At 33.8% G+C, this 16445-nt stretch overlaps 1 long non-coding RNA gene across 1 annotated transcript in view; it reads right to left on the reverse strand.

Annotated features, from left to right (window-relative positions):
• The window catches only part of LOC104655349, an 82971-nt gene extending 69505 nt beyond the window's left edge, over positions 1 to 13466 (reverse strand). Inside the window, exons 1-2 of the long non-coding RNA XR_746962.2 lie at positions 13414 to 13466; positions 2152 to 2202 (exon numbers count right to left, since the gene is read on the reverse strand). This is a non-coding gene — a long non-coding RNA (uncharacterized LOC104655349). The remainder of the gene's footprint in view (positions 1 to 2151; positions 2203 to 13413) is intronic.
• Between the last annotated feature and the right edge of the window lie 2979 nt (positions 13467 to 16445).

Below are 16445 nucleotides of genomic sequence, written 5' to 3' on the forward strand. Positions count from 1 at the left end.
GTCAATACACCAAGTTCAGTAGTTGGTGATCTGCTATTCTCTTGGCATTATTTCTTCCATCCATAAATGAACATTCGTTTTACACTTGATTCACAACTCCTGAAGTGACTCAACCCTTAGGCATTCTGCTTGTATTAATAACACAAATAATCAGGTTGGAGAAGAGAAAAACCATTCTTTATTTGAAAGGGAATGAAATATATTTCTAAACCTATATGTGTGAAGTTGACATTAATGGTTGAAGGAAACATATATGTGTATATTTTTAAGTTGAATGATTCTGTAGTCTTTACTTGTTATTTATTCAGTAAAGAATATCAAATAACACAGGAATTATACTGTTGAATTTTTCTAAAATTTTATTTTGTTTTCAGGACTTTGATATCAACACATTTGTAAGATTGCAATTTTCCCATTTTCACTGTTTTTGTTTTTTCTTTGGGGTAAGTTCCATTTCATTGCCTTAGGTGTTCGAAATGCTGAGCTGAAACTTCAGCATAATGAAAAGAAGGAAATCATACAGGGAAAAGTTTATAGCCGCTGGCATTGTGAAGTGTTCCATTATAAGAAGTCTACAAATCTGTAATGCTAAATTTATGAATGTGTTCTTATAGAGGCATGCAATTATTAAAAACTGTCCACCTACCAGCAAGTTGTAAAGGAAATACTAAAGATTAACAGTCAGAAAACCTAAATTTTATTTCAAATTTTGCATCCTTAGCCACTTGACCTCTCTGGATACTAGTACCCTTGTATGTAAAAGAAAAGGGCAGAGAAAAGTCATCTCTAAACAACAAATATATTTAAATTCAAAAACATTGCCTGAAAACATGCTAACATCACAAACAAAAGACAAGCAATGATTTTTCAAAAGAAATATGGGCTTTTCACAATTTAAATCACATAAGAAATAAGAGAATTACAACAGGTGTTAGTTCTGAAGGCCTTGCCTGAGGGTTTCAGGTGAACTTACCTAATGACAAACAAGATAGCAACCGTTACACAGATTTGAAACATGCTGAGTCTGATAACCAATCATTTCAAGTAAAACAGATTATAAATAAAAAAAGACTTCAAATAAATCATAAATAAAATAATTCTTGATGTGTTAGACAGCTTCTAAGATGGTCTCCAATGATTTTCACCTCATGATATTCACCCTTTTATGTATTCCTCGCCCACATTAAATAGGGTCCACCTGTGTAGTCAATAATCTATTGCAGAAGTAATGATGTGTGACTTTGAGGCTTGGTTATAAAAGACTTGGCAGTCCTTCCTTGCTCTCTCCTGAATCACTCATCCTGAAGGAAGACAGTAGCCAAATCATGAGGACGGTCAGGCAGCCCTCTGGAGAAGTCTATGAAGAAAGGAACTCTGCCCTTTCAGTAAGAACTCCTGGGGAGCAGATCTTCCAGCCCCAGTCAAGCCTTCAGATGACTGAAACCTTAGTAACCATCTCCACTTTAATTTCATGAGAGATCTTGGGACAGAACTGCCCAGTCAAACTGTTTCTGAATTTATATCTATAGAAACTGTAAAATAGGCCAGGCACGGTGGCTCATGACTGTAATCCCAGCACTTTGGGAGGCTGAGACAGGCGGATCATGAGGTTGGGAGGTTGAGATTATCTTGGGTAACACGGAGAAACCCCGTCTCTACTACAAATACAAAAAAATTAGCTGGGCTTGGTGGTGGGCGCCTGTAATCCCAGCTATGCAGGAGGCTGAGGCAGAAGAATGGCGTGAACCCTGGAGGCAGAGCTTGCAGTGAGCCAAGATTGTGCACATCAACCTGGGCAACAGGGTGAGACTCTGTCTCAAAAAAAAAAAAAAAAGGAAAAGAAAAAGAAACTGTAAAATAATGAAAGCCTATTGTTGCTTTATGGTATTAAGTTTGTGATTAATTTGTTTCACAGCTGCTATGATCTGAACATTTATGTACTACACAAATTCATACATTGAAACCTTATCCCCAGTGTGATGATACGGTGAGGTAGGGCTTTTGAGAGTTTATTAGGTCATGAGAATGGAGCTCTTGTGAATGGGATTAGTGCCCTAATAAGGGACTGAGGAGACCAGAGTTTTTCCTTTTCACCATGTGAAGACACAGTCAAAAAGACAACCTACTACATACCAGGAAATGAGCCCTCACCAGACACTGAATCTTCAGGCACCATGATCTCTGACTTTCTAGTCTCCAGAACTGTGAGAAATAAACCTGCATTGATTTTAAGTCACCTGGTTTATATTTTGTTATAGCACTTGAACAGACCAATAATGCAACAATAAATGGTCCATGCTTTGATTATAGGCATTACTGAGATTGCATTTCTTCACAGAACTTAAAAAGCATGAGAAGACTCTAGTACAAAATACAATTACTGTTGCTTCCTTGATTATATCTGCAGGGTGGAAAAACTGAGACAATTGTCAGGGTAATGTAACTTTGAATTATTTGATTTTTTTCATAATAAATTTTTTGGACATAAATATTTATCATTTTATTTCAAATTTTCACACATTTCACACTCCCCACCAACAATTGAATAATTACTCTATTTTCTATAAATTCTACCTGATAGTAATAAACAATGTCACTATCTTAACCTTAATACTTCAAATAATACAGTTCCTCACCAGAATTTAATCTCTGTGGGAGATGAAACATATTCTCTCTGGTTGATTGTAACTTGAGAAACAAGAGCATACTTGTTTCTCAAGTTTTACATACATACATATATATATATCATATATTATATATATCATTTATTTAGTGAATTCATTTATTAATTTAATGAATATGTATCATTAAATTACATAAATATATAAAATGCATATTTAAATAAATATATAGTCATATATTCATTAGTTATATAGTCATCTTGTTTGATGTTGAGGCCTAATAACTATCAAGTTTTCCATCTCTATCCTGTGAAACTCAGACTACTGAGAATTTATTTGCTTTTTCCATTACTGGGAGGTTACCTCTCTTCTCCATCACCATTTATCCTGTAATGAGCCTACTTTCATTGCTCTCATTTTTCTTCTTTCTTAATGTGGTATAAAATTTCTGCTGTTAGTTCCTACAGTCTATAAATGTTACCGATTAGAACAAGATAAGTACTAAAAGCAAAGTATACTTTGTGTCTGAAAGACCATATAAGTGCATTTGCTAGTTTCACTGGGCTTAATGGTTTTCTTGATTCAACCTAGAAATAAGCCTATAAGCCCAGAAAGTTATGACTATTTAAATCCTTGGAATTATGTAAGTAAGAAACAGAAAATTTGAAATAGCCCAACAGCATTTTATCAATCCACTCAGCAATGCATGAGAATCTTATTACATGCCAAGCACCGGTCTAGCCCCTTGAAAAACATCAAGAGCCAACACAGGGAAACCACGTGCATTAATGGAGCTACATATTGTAAGGGACAATAGGAAATGAACAAATTGTTTGGATAAATATGGATAATATAAACAGGATGAACAGTTCGGAAAGCGTACATGTTCTGTATGGTGGTCAGGGGAGACCCAAATAAAGTGACATTTGAATAGAGACTTGAAAGAAATAATAGAGCGAAATGTATATTACATGAGGGAAAATGGTTGAAGTAGAGAGAATAATAACTGTAAAAGTCATAAAACGGGAGCATGCTTGGTTTTTCTAGAAACTGTAAGACTGTCAGAGCATCTGGAGCAGAAAGAGCAAGAAGAGTAGGGTGGCAGACACAGTCAGGGAGGAATGGAGGAGCCAGACAAAGTCACAACAAACCTTAGTCTTCTATTATGAGCTGGAGAGAAGGCAACGGCAGGCTTTGAGAGAAGAGGAATGGCATCCTTGACATTGTGTTAAATGATTCCTCTGACTATTTCTTTGATAATAGATTTTAGGGAACAAAACTAGGAGCAGAGAAACCTGTTAGAAGTCAAATACAATAAATCAGCTAAGAAAAGATGGTGGTGCCACTGTACATGTTATCAGAGAAAGTAGTAAAAATTGTTACATTCTGAACATTTTAAAATACCCAATTATATTTTCTGAACATCTAGAAGGAAAAAGATGGAGAAGGCTGCAAGAATTTACTTTTCTAAAAAGGCAATAGGGGCCGGGCGCCGTGGCTCACACCTGTAACTCCAGCACTTTGGGAGGCCGAGACGGGCTGATCACGAGGTCAGGAGATCGAGACCATCCTGGCTAACATGGTGAAACCCCGTCTCCACTAAAAAAACACAAAAATCTAGCCGGGCATGGTGGTGGGCACCTGTAGTCCCAGCTACTCGGGAGGCTGAATCAGGAGAATGGCGTGAACCCGGGAGGCGGAGCTTGCAGTGAGCCAAGATGCTGCCACTGCACTCCAGCCTGGGCGACAGAGTGAGACTCAGTCTCAAAAAAAAAAAAAAAAAAAAAGGCAATAGGATTTAGGTTTTGAACATGTCAAGTTTAAAATGCACACTCATGTAGAAGAGTAAGCAATTAAGTACATGCATTTTGTACTTTGGAGAGAGGTTCTAGGAAGAGATGTAAATTGTTAAGATGAGAAAAAACTACAACATGTTAGTAAGCTTGAGGGTACTATCCGATAAAGGTGTAAGAATTCATAATGTAGATGGAAAAAAATTACTGAGGCTAAGCCTTTGAGTGGGAAAGAAGAGATGGGATCTAGTGAGCGAGAGGAAAAGTTGGCTTAAGATCTAAACAGATGTTAGATCCTTATTAACAGGACAAATAAATGCAGAACATATGGGCACAAAAGCCAGAAGCAAGTGACAGGATATATATGGTGGGGGGGCGGTGGGGAATTTATGCAGGTTCCCTTTGATTGCATCTAATATTTGCAGTGATACAAGGAGCAAAGTCTCCATTCACGGTTAATGATGGTGAAAGAATTATTCTAGATTTGAAGATAGAGAAAAATAGTTGATGAATTCAAGAGAAAAAAATGAGAAATATATTAGGCTTTTAAAGAAGCACTTAGAGGTAACTTGAAGTTAATGGTACAGAATTCTTAAATTAGGAAAGGAAAATAATGCTTCTCTATTTTTACTCTCCTAGTAGAGTAAAAACATACAACATATCAGGTGAAGTATCCCAATGCAACTTTTGATGAGTGAATACATTGAGTATTTTCAAGGATAATTGTCATATATTATGTCATATATATGTCGTATAATATGACGTATAATATGACATCTATATGTCGTATAATATGACATATAATACGACATCTTTGCATATATATGTATGCACACATACATATGTGTGTGTGTGCGTGTGTATGTGTATATATATATATTCCACACAGACTATGATAAATAAATGTCTTCTCCCAAAGGATCACTAGGACCCTTGTAAGTTTTGGGAACTTGACTGATAAAATCTAGGACATAGAAACAAAAGGCCTCTTCTAAGAGAAAAGGACAGTTTTGAAACTCAAAGAACTAAATGTATATTATCTTTGGAAATAAGGATAAATAAAAGTGTTGTTAAAAATTTTCTGGTAGCCTATAGAAATTTTTGGTAGTATAATGTATGTTATATCTTTTATAAGTCAACAATTTTTATGAGAAGAATTAGGCTACAGTTCCTTTAACTATAATTTAATCTATTTCATAGGAAATTTTGTCGTATGGCCAAAAGACAGAAGTCAATATTTTTTTGCTTAAATTTAGCCCTTCTAAAGACCATTTTTCATTGACTTCCTGAAGCCTTACATCCTTTAAAGGAATGAAAGTCCCTTGGTAGTTAACACAATGACATGCAAAATTATTATTGCAAATATATGATTTTGCTTCAACTTTACCTATCTATTGTATAAAGTGAAATAGATTTACAGTGGGTGAGCAGTTCCACTGAAGTGCAAACTTGCAGTGAAATTCATACTGATAAATCAGTGTTTATGTGTTAAAATATTGCAACAGAAATCTTAGTAAGGAATGTAAAATTAGTAATCGTATGATGTTTTAAGGCTATCAGATTTTAATTTTCTCTGTCATCCATCATTGAATATCAAGATGTTTTAACAAGTGGGATGAGATGATAAATAATTTATTTTGTCTGGAATCTAAATTTTTCCTAAGTATATGTATCAACAATCAGGTGGTCTCAACCTAATATTTGTTTTTACATTTCTGTGATATTGCCTGGTAGTATGATAAATGTAGTTTTTCTTATTTAAATTCCTTTCTGTGCTTAAACATACTCTTTGGAGTAATGAACATAACTACAGTAATATGTAGGACAGATTATTGAAATTTGTATTAATTAGTTTCAAAAATTTTGTTATGCTTTGTATGCATTATATCATTGCATTGATATAACGACTTTTCATTGAAAGTCATGTATTTGCAAGGTGACTGATGAAGTTTACCAGGTAAATATATTATGATAAGCTAAAGAAAAGCTAACTGTTTTGAAAGGTACTTTCGTCTTTTATGTTGACCTGTTAACGGATTATTACCCAACTTGGTCAGATAGTTTCAGAGTAGCTCATTCTCTAAGTATCGCTAAATGTATCAAATCAGCATACTTCAGAATCAACTTTACTGATGTTTCTTTCAACAGTAAACTCTCGATTGTAATTTCCTGAATTTTCTACTCTTGATTGTGGCATAGCTAATCTTTGGAGTTTTTTATTCATATTATCATTTTATTATGTAGGACAACAAACTGAAATATAGAAATGGAAGCAATATAATATAGCTTTAATTAACTTATCTATAATATTCAGATTGTAAAAATTATATAATGCTAACTTTCTGCATTATTTCTAGCTTGTTTGAAATTACTTGTTTTATTTATTCATTTTATATACTTTATAGTATAACTGTCATTAGAAAAAACTTTGCCTAAGTAATGAGTGTTAAAACAGATATTATAACACAATATTATCTATCACAACAGATTATATATAATATTTAAAATATGTATTAGAGTCATACATCTATAGAGAGAGAGATGTGGGCATGTGTATGTGTGAATAAAGCACTGTTAAAAAATACTCGAATTCTGGAAAAAAATGAAAACAATTTAGAGTAAACAGAATTTGATGGACCACAGTAGTTGCCTCAATCATATTCAGATTGAAAAATAGTATAGCCTGGTATAATACTATGGGCTTTGGAATCATAAGTATGACTGTGACTGTGCTACATGTGTGACCTCGGACATGTTAATATCTCTGAACTCAGATTCCTCAAGTATAATGCAAGATTTTAAATATAATAATACAGTGACCTTGATCCACTAGTACTAGGCAGTTGATTTTCTCACACAACTCCTCTAAACCTACAGCACTGAATCCAGATTATCTGGATCCCACAAGCCTACTTACCCCCCCTCAGGCAGTATGCTTTATCATGCTTATCCTACAGGAAGATAGAACAATAGGGAAAGACAGCATACCTCTAGGGAATGAATAAACACACTACATATCAATTAGGTGGCCTGAGCTCCAGCCTGCCTCTACCTGGGGACAAAACCCAGACTGGGAATCTGAAAGCCTTCTTCTCTTGATCCTGTGAAGCCTATTGTTTCTTTTAAGAGGAATACGTTCAAGAGATCTATGTACAACAGGGACTATAGTTAATAACAATATATTATATTCTTGAAAAATACTGAGAGTAGATTTTAAGAGTTCTTAGCACAAAAAAATAAGGTTTATGAAGCTCACTCTTTTAATCCACACTATGTGAGATCGTATAATTTGTCTGGAGCACTGTTGTATGAGATGTGGCAACCCTGAAAGGAACCACTTTGAATGCTAAGTACCTAACACAGTGGCTGGCACATAATAAGTGCTTCATACATGCTAATTTTCTCACTGCCATTTCCTTCTCTACCCTTTGAATAAACGAAGACAGCTTACGGGAGATAATTTAAAACTAAGTTTGTTTTTGTTCTTGTTTCTTTGAAGAAAATATGTAAAACAATTTTCTGCTAATTTGAGATGAGCAAGCTGCTTTGCTATCTTCTAAAAATAGAAAGAGATTATCTATGGCTAATAAAAGACAAATAGGTTATTATTATTTTTGCATAAGGAGCACAAAGTGTACATTAAGAAACTTACAATGTAACTGTTCCATATAACTCTGCCATGGTCGTGTCTACATACTTGGGCTCTATTGCTAGAACATAGTCAAAGTCTTAGTGGAAGTATAGCACTATTTTTGGTAGCCATTGGAAAAAAAAAAAAGTTTTGCATTCCTCACAATGAAATTGAAACATTAATTGGGAAAAATTTTTCATGTGTTTCATTTTGTTTTTAGTTCTTTTCAGCTAAACATTCATTTTAGGTCCAGGGGCACATGGGTAAACTTATGCTAAAACTCATACTAAAAATGAGCATCTATGTACCTACCACCAAGCTTAAGATATGCAATAATACCGATGGATTTGTAAAACCATATGCATTCCAAATACCAAGTGTCCCTTTTCCCAGTCTCCAAAGATCCTGTATTTTTTTTTTTATTATTATTATACTTTAAGTTCTAGGGTACATGTGCACAACGTGCAGGTTTGTTACATATGTATACATGTGCCATGTTGGTGTGCCGCACCCATTAACTGGTCATTTACATTAAGTGTATCTCCTTATGCTATCCCTCCCCCTTCTTCCCAACCCCACAACAGGCACCAGTGTGTGATGTTCCCCTTCCTGTGTCCAAGTGTTCTCATTGTTCAATTCCCACCTATGAGTGAGAACATGCGATGTTTGGTTTTCTGTTCTTGGGATAGTTTGCTGAGAATGATGGTTTCCAGCTGCATCCATGTCCCTAAAAAGGACATGGACTCATCCTTTTTTATTAGCTTTCCTCTTGCATGCCCTTGTCATTTTGCTATATGAGCAGAAGACGGCTGCTTACTTTATACACTTCCCTCCACTCTTTACCCCTAGTACAGAGCCCTGATTTTATTTGAGCTAGTAACTCAAATCAGCTAAATTACTCATCTAGCTTCATCTGAAGACAATGATGGTTGGTTTCTTTGTGTTTTTGTTTGTTTGTTTGTTTGTTTGTTTTCTTGGAGACAGAGTCTCACTCTGTAACCCAGGCTAGAGTGTAGTGGTGCGATTCAGGCTCACTGCAACCTCTGCCTCCCAGGTTCAAGTGATTCTCCTGCCTCAGCCTCCCGAGTAGCTGGAATTACAGGCACATGCCACCATGCCCAGTTAATTTTGTATTTTTAGTAGAGACAGTGTTTCACCGTGTTAGCCAGGCTGATCTCCAGCTTCCGACCTCAGGTGATCCACCAGCCTTGCCCTCCCAAAGTGCTGGGATTACAGGCGTGAGCCACCAGGCCCGGCTGGCAATGGTAGTTTCTGAGATGAAAGATCTAAGAGGATCCTACCACTGGGTAGGATTCTTAAGAGAAACCTTTTTCTATTTTTTTAACTTCTTCTTCTCCTTATTACTATCTGGAATGTGTTCTTGATGGCTGATCTTCAACATTCATTTTCTGAACTTGCATATAAATGATGATGTTAAGTATGAACCAGCATAAAAAATAATTTTAGTGAAATCTCTCTACTATTCCTGGATTAACAATCTCTGGGCTATAATTGAAAAGTAAGATTCTAAATTATTTGAGTTAATATAAAATTTCTATTAGTTTAACACAAATCCTAGCTGATGTTCTTCATTACCTTTATCCACACATATACACAGAGAATGGAATGACAGAAAGCAGAGATTTCAAAGGGTAAGAAAGTGAGAGGGCATGAATAATAAAAAAATTACTTTATGGGCACAATGTACATTATTTGGGAGATGGATACCCTAAAAGACCTGACTCGACCACTACATGCGATCTTTGCATGTAAGAAACTTGCACTTTTACCCTATAAATTTACACAAAATAAAAAATAATTTTCATCAGTTTTCATACATATGTAAATGAAACCATATTATAAAGAGACTTTTTGTGATTCACTTAGTTACTCCACATCGATATTTTGAGATGTATGTAGTTCCCTAATTTCCACTACTATGTGAGATTACCTTTAGTTTTTGAACAATTTACTTACCTATTATATTGTTGATGAAGATTTGGGTTGTGTTAACATTTATTATTGTTACAGTGTTGCTAGGAACAATCGTATATATCTGCTGCATCAGATAAGAGAGATTTTATATGTTAATATTCTATGACTGGAATTCCTAGATTGCTGGATGCGTACATTTTCAAATATGTTTCGTAAGAAAAAATCATTATTCCTACATATGCTTACTGATTTAAAGTGTGGCTACGTGTGAAAGAAAATCATATTTCACTAACACTTTGAATTATCTTTTTTCATTTTTAACAATTGAGTGGGGATGAAAGTTTATCTCATGTGTTATTTTGTTTATCTCAATTTCTAGTTAAATTATTTTTATCATATATTTTTATAACATTGTGCTTCTTGTATGAAATAACAGATCATGTTTTTGTCCATTATCCTATTGAATCTGTTATTTTTATTACTTTAAAATAATTACTTCAAAAATACTCATCTTAGGAGAGTTGGGAATTGTAAATGTATCTTTGTAATGTTCATATTTATTATTTTCAATATTAATGTAGTTGAACAAATAAATCTTCTACTTTATGGCTTTTGGGTTTATTTTATGTCTTGTTTAGAAATTACCTTCCAACCACAATTAGGTGGTTTAAGTCTTTAATCAATGTGGAATTGAATTCATATACGAAGTCAGGAAGGGATCAAATTTCTTTTGTAAATGTATAAGTAATCAATTTTACCAGCACCATATCTTTGTACTCTTCAGTTCTCCTCACTGGTCTGAAATGCTGCTTATTTCATTAATAAATTTTTAATATAAGTTGCATCTAATTTCCAGTGTGCTAGGTGCTTTATTTTTTGTGCAAATACTTTGTATCAGAATTCTAAATCTATGCTCAATGCTGAGATTGACCTATGATTTTCTTTTCTTTCTTTTCTTTTCTTTTTTTTAATCAACTCTGCCATTTTCTGTTCAAGGTTTCACTACCCGGACAAAATGAACTGTGAAGTTGCTTTTCTTTGTTAATTCTAACGGAGAAAGTGAAAACATTTTGCTTGATTGAACATGCCTGTTCTTGAATACTTGCTAAAGGTTATATTAAAATTTCTGTATTATTATTGATGATGCAAGTGGTGTTTACATTTCTGAAATTCATTAGAATGACCCCATGAAGATCATTCCTAAACAAAATTGGAATGTAAATACAGTTTATTATTATGCCCATTTCTCTTCTCAATTTAGCTTAATCTTCACCTTTGGTATTACTCCCTACTCTGAAATATGTGGCTTCAATCAGTTTCTTCCTGCTGTTTCTTCATCTGCCGTAGAGCTGCCTACTGTGGTATTTAATCTGAGTCTGCCTTTCTTACAAGTGCTTCAGCTATTTTTACATGGTTTTCTTACATGCTTCGGCTATATTCTGGCTTCATTATAAGTGACTTACTCTATATAAGTTCTGCAAAAGCAACTATTATTGTTTTGTGGGCATCTATTTTGGTAGATGTGAAAGATAAAAGATACATCGTGATAAAAGGAAGAGTAAGTTCTATCCATTATATTGGAAAGATCCTATTTCCTTTTATAAATAATATAGTACCTGTATTAATAATTTAATTGATAAGTGGCTGAAAATTGCTTATAGTGGTATCATTTCCAGAAAGCATACATGAATTTTAACTGTCAACATTAAGGCATTAGATCTGACATTTAGGCATTGAGTTAAGTCAATGAGAATGTATTTGGGGACTCAAAAGTCCTGTTAGTCCTCAAATGGCAACATGTAGCAAGCTGTCCCATACATGCATCAGGAATTTCCTACATAGTCAGCAAGTTAGCTGTAAAGGAAACTTTAGTTTCTAATTTAAAACTATTTTAAAGGTGTATTTTAAAGGTGTATAAAGTTACTTTGTTTTTTGGTTAAGGATTTTAGATGACGTTTTTACCTATGATAGCTATTCTGATTAATAAAGGAACTGTGAATGCCATTTTGGGAAGCCTGTTGTTTCCCCTTTTGACTTAAAGATGAACAACAGATGTGTACAACATAGACATAGATTTTTATCTACTGCACAAAATAGAATTATCTTACAAAAGGTTTTGTTTGCATAATTGTCATTTTAGTCACAATTGTGTTTCCTACTTGATGATGAGAAGCACTGAATTAAACAGGGTGGAGAGAATATTGTAGAGACTATGGAGTCACACCAACTGGATTCCATAGTGACTAAAGAGCCACACCACCTGGATCTGCACTTATTGTGCCAACAAGTGACCACATCTCATCCTGCCTTCATTTACTGATCTGTAAATGTGTAATTATTTATAGTGATACTGTGTGAATGTTAACCTCGAAAACACTTAAAAGCTGTGCATATGATATTCAAGTATTTTCTTATGTTAATGATGTGATTTTTACTACCATAGGCTATTACTAATTTTATTGATACTAGAAAAATTATGTGTATGGCTGTATCTATTTAGAGGACTGTAAGATGATCATATACATACTTGAATTATAAAATAATGAAATATTTAAAGCTAGTTTCATGTATGCATTTATGGCCCTTCTGGTTTTCCTAGTAATTAAGAGCTCATGCTTCCAAATCAGACTACCTGTGCTTGAGTCTTAGCCATTCCACTGACTAGAAACATAGTCTAATGTTAGAATGGAAGTTCCTCATTTGTAAAATGATGTTAAGGATAGCATCAACCTCACTGAATTGCTGATGGGATCATCCAAATTAATGCATATAAAGTATCTAGGACAACATCTAGCACACAGCTAGTGCTCAACACTCCAAAATAAATTTTGAATGTATATGTGTATTTATGCAATATTTGACAACATTTTATATCATTTTAAAAGTTCTAAAGAAGAACTGTAAACTTATTAGCCAGAAATACGGCCATATGCAGGCATTTCCAATATAATATTTTATTATGAGTTGAAGTTAATAATATGTTAGAATTCTGCAGACAAGGTAATAGAAAATCTGCCTTGTCAATCTCAATGGCTTAACATAATAAATTTTAATACTAATCATTACATAGTCTAATGAGACTGGAAGTTATGATAGAGGGTCTTTATGAAATCTCTAAGGGGTACAGTTTCTTTCAATCTGGAATTACCACCATCTTTTACATTCCCCTCCAAGACTATACCAGAAAAGAAAGGCCTAGGGCAGGATTCTTCATGGAATATATTTATAAATGAGACCTAGAGCTAGTTTACTTTACTTTTTTCTCGCAATTTGTTAGCCAGAACTAGATGCAGCTGGACTTAGGAAACATGTTCTTTCTATGTACTCAGGAGGAAAATGAAATAAATGCTATGTGTTCATCATATTTCACACTATTATAAATATTACAATTGTATTACAAACTTCATAAAATTTTTCTACAAGTCATGCTTACCATCTAATGCTGCTGAAGCATGAGAGGGCAGCTCTATAAAAACAATACAAAACCTGGATCAATAAAAGGTGATCATGAATATGTTGATGCAAATGATGAATCATTAAATTATTTTAACAGTATGATGTTTCTTATAGCTGATTGTAACTTAAACCAGTAATAACTATTTCTGAAGCTTGGTTCCTGAAAATAACATTATATATTATAATTCTGTAAAAATGTTAACAGAGAATGTGCTAGTAGGCATCATTCATTCTATACATTTTTAAGAGTTCTGGCAAGTGATCACTCCGTAAAGTAATTATTTCAGCAAATGTATTGCCAAATACAACATTTTTCTTCTTTTAAGCATATCATATTCAAAATATAATGACTGAAAAATTCATGGCTAAGACTTTATAGTGTTTCTATTCACAGAAATGATCAGCACTTGCCATATAAAGCTAAGTGTTGCAACATTTGTTTCTCTATCTGATAATAATTTTATCAGATTATAATACTTGTTACAATATTATAATTTATTTGCATAGAGAGTGAGCCATATTGTAATTGCATTATATCATAAAGTGTTTTAGAAATAACTTTGAGTCTCTTTCTTGCCCAATTTTCTTTAACGTTTATTTTCAGGTATTTTAACAGCTTTATTGAGGTACGATTTAAACATAACATTCACACATAGTTATTTACAATCCAATAAATTTTAGTTATTTACAATTTAAATAAGTTTATAGAGTTGCACAACTACCATGGTCTAATTTAAATATTTCCATTGAACCTGCTGAAAGCCAATCCTCACATCCATCCCCATCCCCAGGTAACTATAGATATGATTTCTATTTATGTAAATTTGTTCTGAACATTTTATGTAAATGAAGACATATAATACATAGTATTTTGTGTCTTGCTTCCTTCATAAAGACTTTGAAGTCAATTCATCTTCCAGATATATAATGTATTCCTTATGATTTATTTAGAGTATTCCATTATGTGGACATATCACATTTGTTTATCCATTCACCAGTTGGGTTTCTACTTTTTAGCTATTATAAACAATGCTTCTATAAACATTGGCATATTAAGTTTTGAGTGGAGAGTGTATCTAGCATTTTAATTCTCTTGGATAGATTTAGGACAAAAATTGCTGGTCATATGATAAGTTTATGTTTAGCTTGTTAAGAAACAGATGGACTTTTGCAAAGAGGTTGTACTATTTTTATTTGCACCAGCAATTTAGGAGAGCTCCAGTTTCTTGAAATCCTTATAATACTTGGCATTAACTATCTTTTATATCATGGTCCTTCTGGTTATCATATAATAAGATATTATTATGATTTTAATTTTAATTTCCTTATTGACTAATGATGTCACAAACATTTTATAACGCTTAATAACAATTTGTATGTCTTTCTTGATGAAAAGCTTATTTAAGTGTTTTGTCTATTTTTTGAATTGGGTTGTTTCCTTATTATTTTGGGGGTGCAAGATTTATTTATGATTTTGGATGAATATTCTCCAGTAGATATATGATTTGCAAAAATATTATTCTATTTTAGCTTATTCTTTATTGTTTCTGAAGGCAATTTTAATATATGCATGCTTATACCTCTCTGAATAATATAAGTATTTTGCTTTTCAAGAAAGAGTTCAATGTCTATTTTGTCACACTTTTTCCTCTTTATATATGTACAAGGATAAAACCTGTGATCTAGTTAGATACATCTATCTTTATTTTCCTTATGTGTATTTGAGTTTTACATTAAAATCTAGCTTTCCATGTCCTGTCATGGTTTCTAAACTTCCTTAAGATTTTATTAAATACAGAAGTGATGGTGGCAGAGGGACAAGAAGTTAGAGTCCTATGGTCAGGACTATCTCAGAGATCTTGTTTCTGATAAATCCAACTTATGACTCTTGTGCTATTCCACATATACTATTTATATTTTCTATCATATCAATCCGGAAAATAATTTCATGTCTTTTATAATTTCCACAAGACAAATAGCTTAAACCCTAAATAATATGGCTTGTCTGTGTCCCCACCCAAATCTCATTTTGAATTGTAGCTCCCATAATTCCCATGTGTTGTGGGAGGGACCTGGTGGGGAATCACTGAATCACATGGGCAGTATTCCCCATCCTGTTTTCATGATCGTGAATAAGTTTCACAAAATCTGATGGTTTTATAAGGAGTTTCTCCTTTCACTTGGTTCTCATTTGCTCTTTCCTGCCACCATGTAAGATGTGCCTTTCACCTTCTGCCATGATTGAGCCACATGAAACTGTGAGTCCGTGAAACCTATTTTTTCTTTACAAAGTACCCATTTTGGGGTATGTCTTTATCAGCAGCATGAAAACAGACTAATACAATAAATTGGAACCAGGAGTAGGGTGCTGCTATAAAGATACCTGAAAATGTGGAAGTGACTTTGGAACTGGGTAAAAGGCAGAGTTTGGAACAGTTTGGAGGGCTCAGAAGAAGATGCAAAAATGTGGGAAAATTTGGAACTTCCTAGAGACTTGTTCAATGGCTTTCACCTAAGTGCTGATAATGATACGGACAAGGACATCCAAACTGAGGTGGTCTCAGGTGGAGATGAGGAATCTCATTGAAACTGTAGTGAAGGTGATTCTTGCTATGTTTTAGCAAAGAGACTGACAGCATTTTGCTCCTGTTCTAGAGATTTGTGGAACTTTGAACTTGATGTAGATGATTTAGGGTATCAGGCAGAAGAAGCTTCTAAGCAGCAAAGTATTCAAGATGTGACTTGGGTGCTCTTAAAAATCATTCAGTTTTAAAAGGGAAACAGTATAAAAGTTCAGAAGATTTGCAGCTTGATGATGCGATAGATAAAAAACATTTTATGAGGAGAAATTCAAGTTGGCTGCAGTAATTTGCTTAAGTAATAAGGAGATAAATGTTAATTGCCAAGACAATGGGGAAAATGTTTCCAGGGCATGTCAGAGACTTTCAGGGCATCCCCTCCCATCACAAGCCCAGGGGTCAAAGAGGAAAAAATATTTCTGTGGGCTGG

The sequence above is a fragment of the Rhinopithecus roxellana genome, chromosome 5 (assembly GCF_007565055.1).
Source record: "Rhinopithecus roxellana isolate Shanxi Qingling chromosome 5, ASM756505v1, whole genome shotgun sequence".
NCBI lineage: Eukaryota > Metazoa > Chordata > Mammalia > Primates > Cercopithecidae > Rhinopithecus > Rhinopithecus roxellana.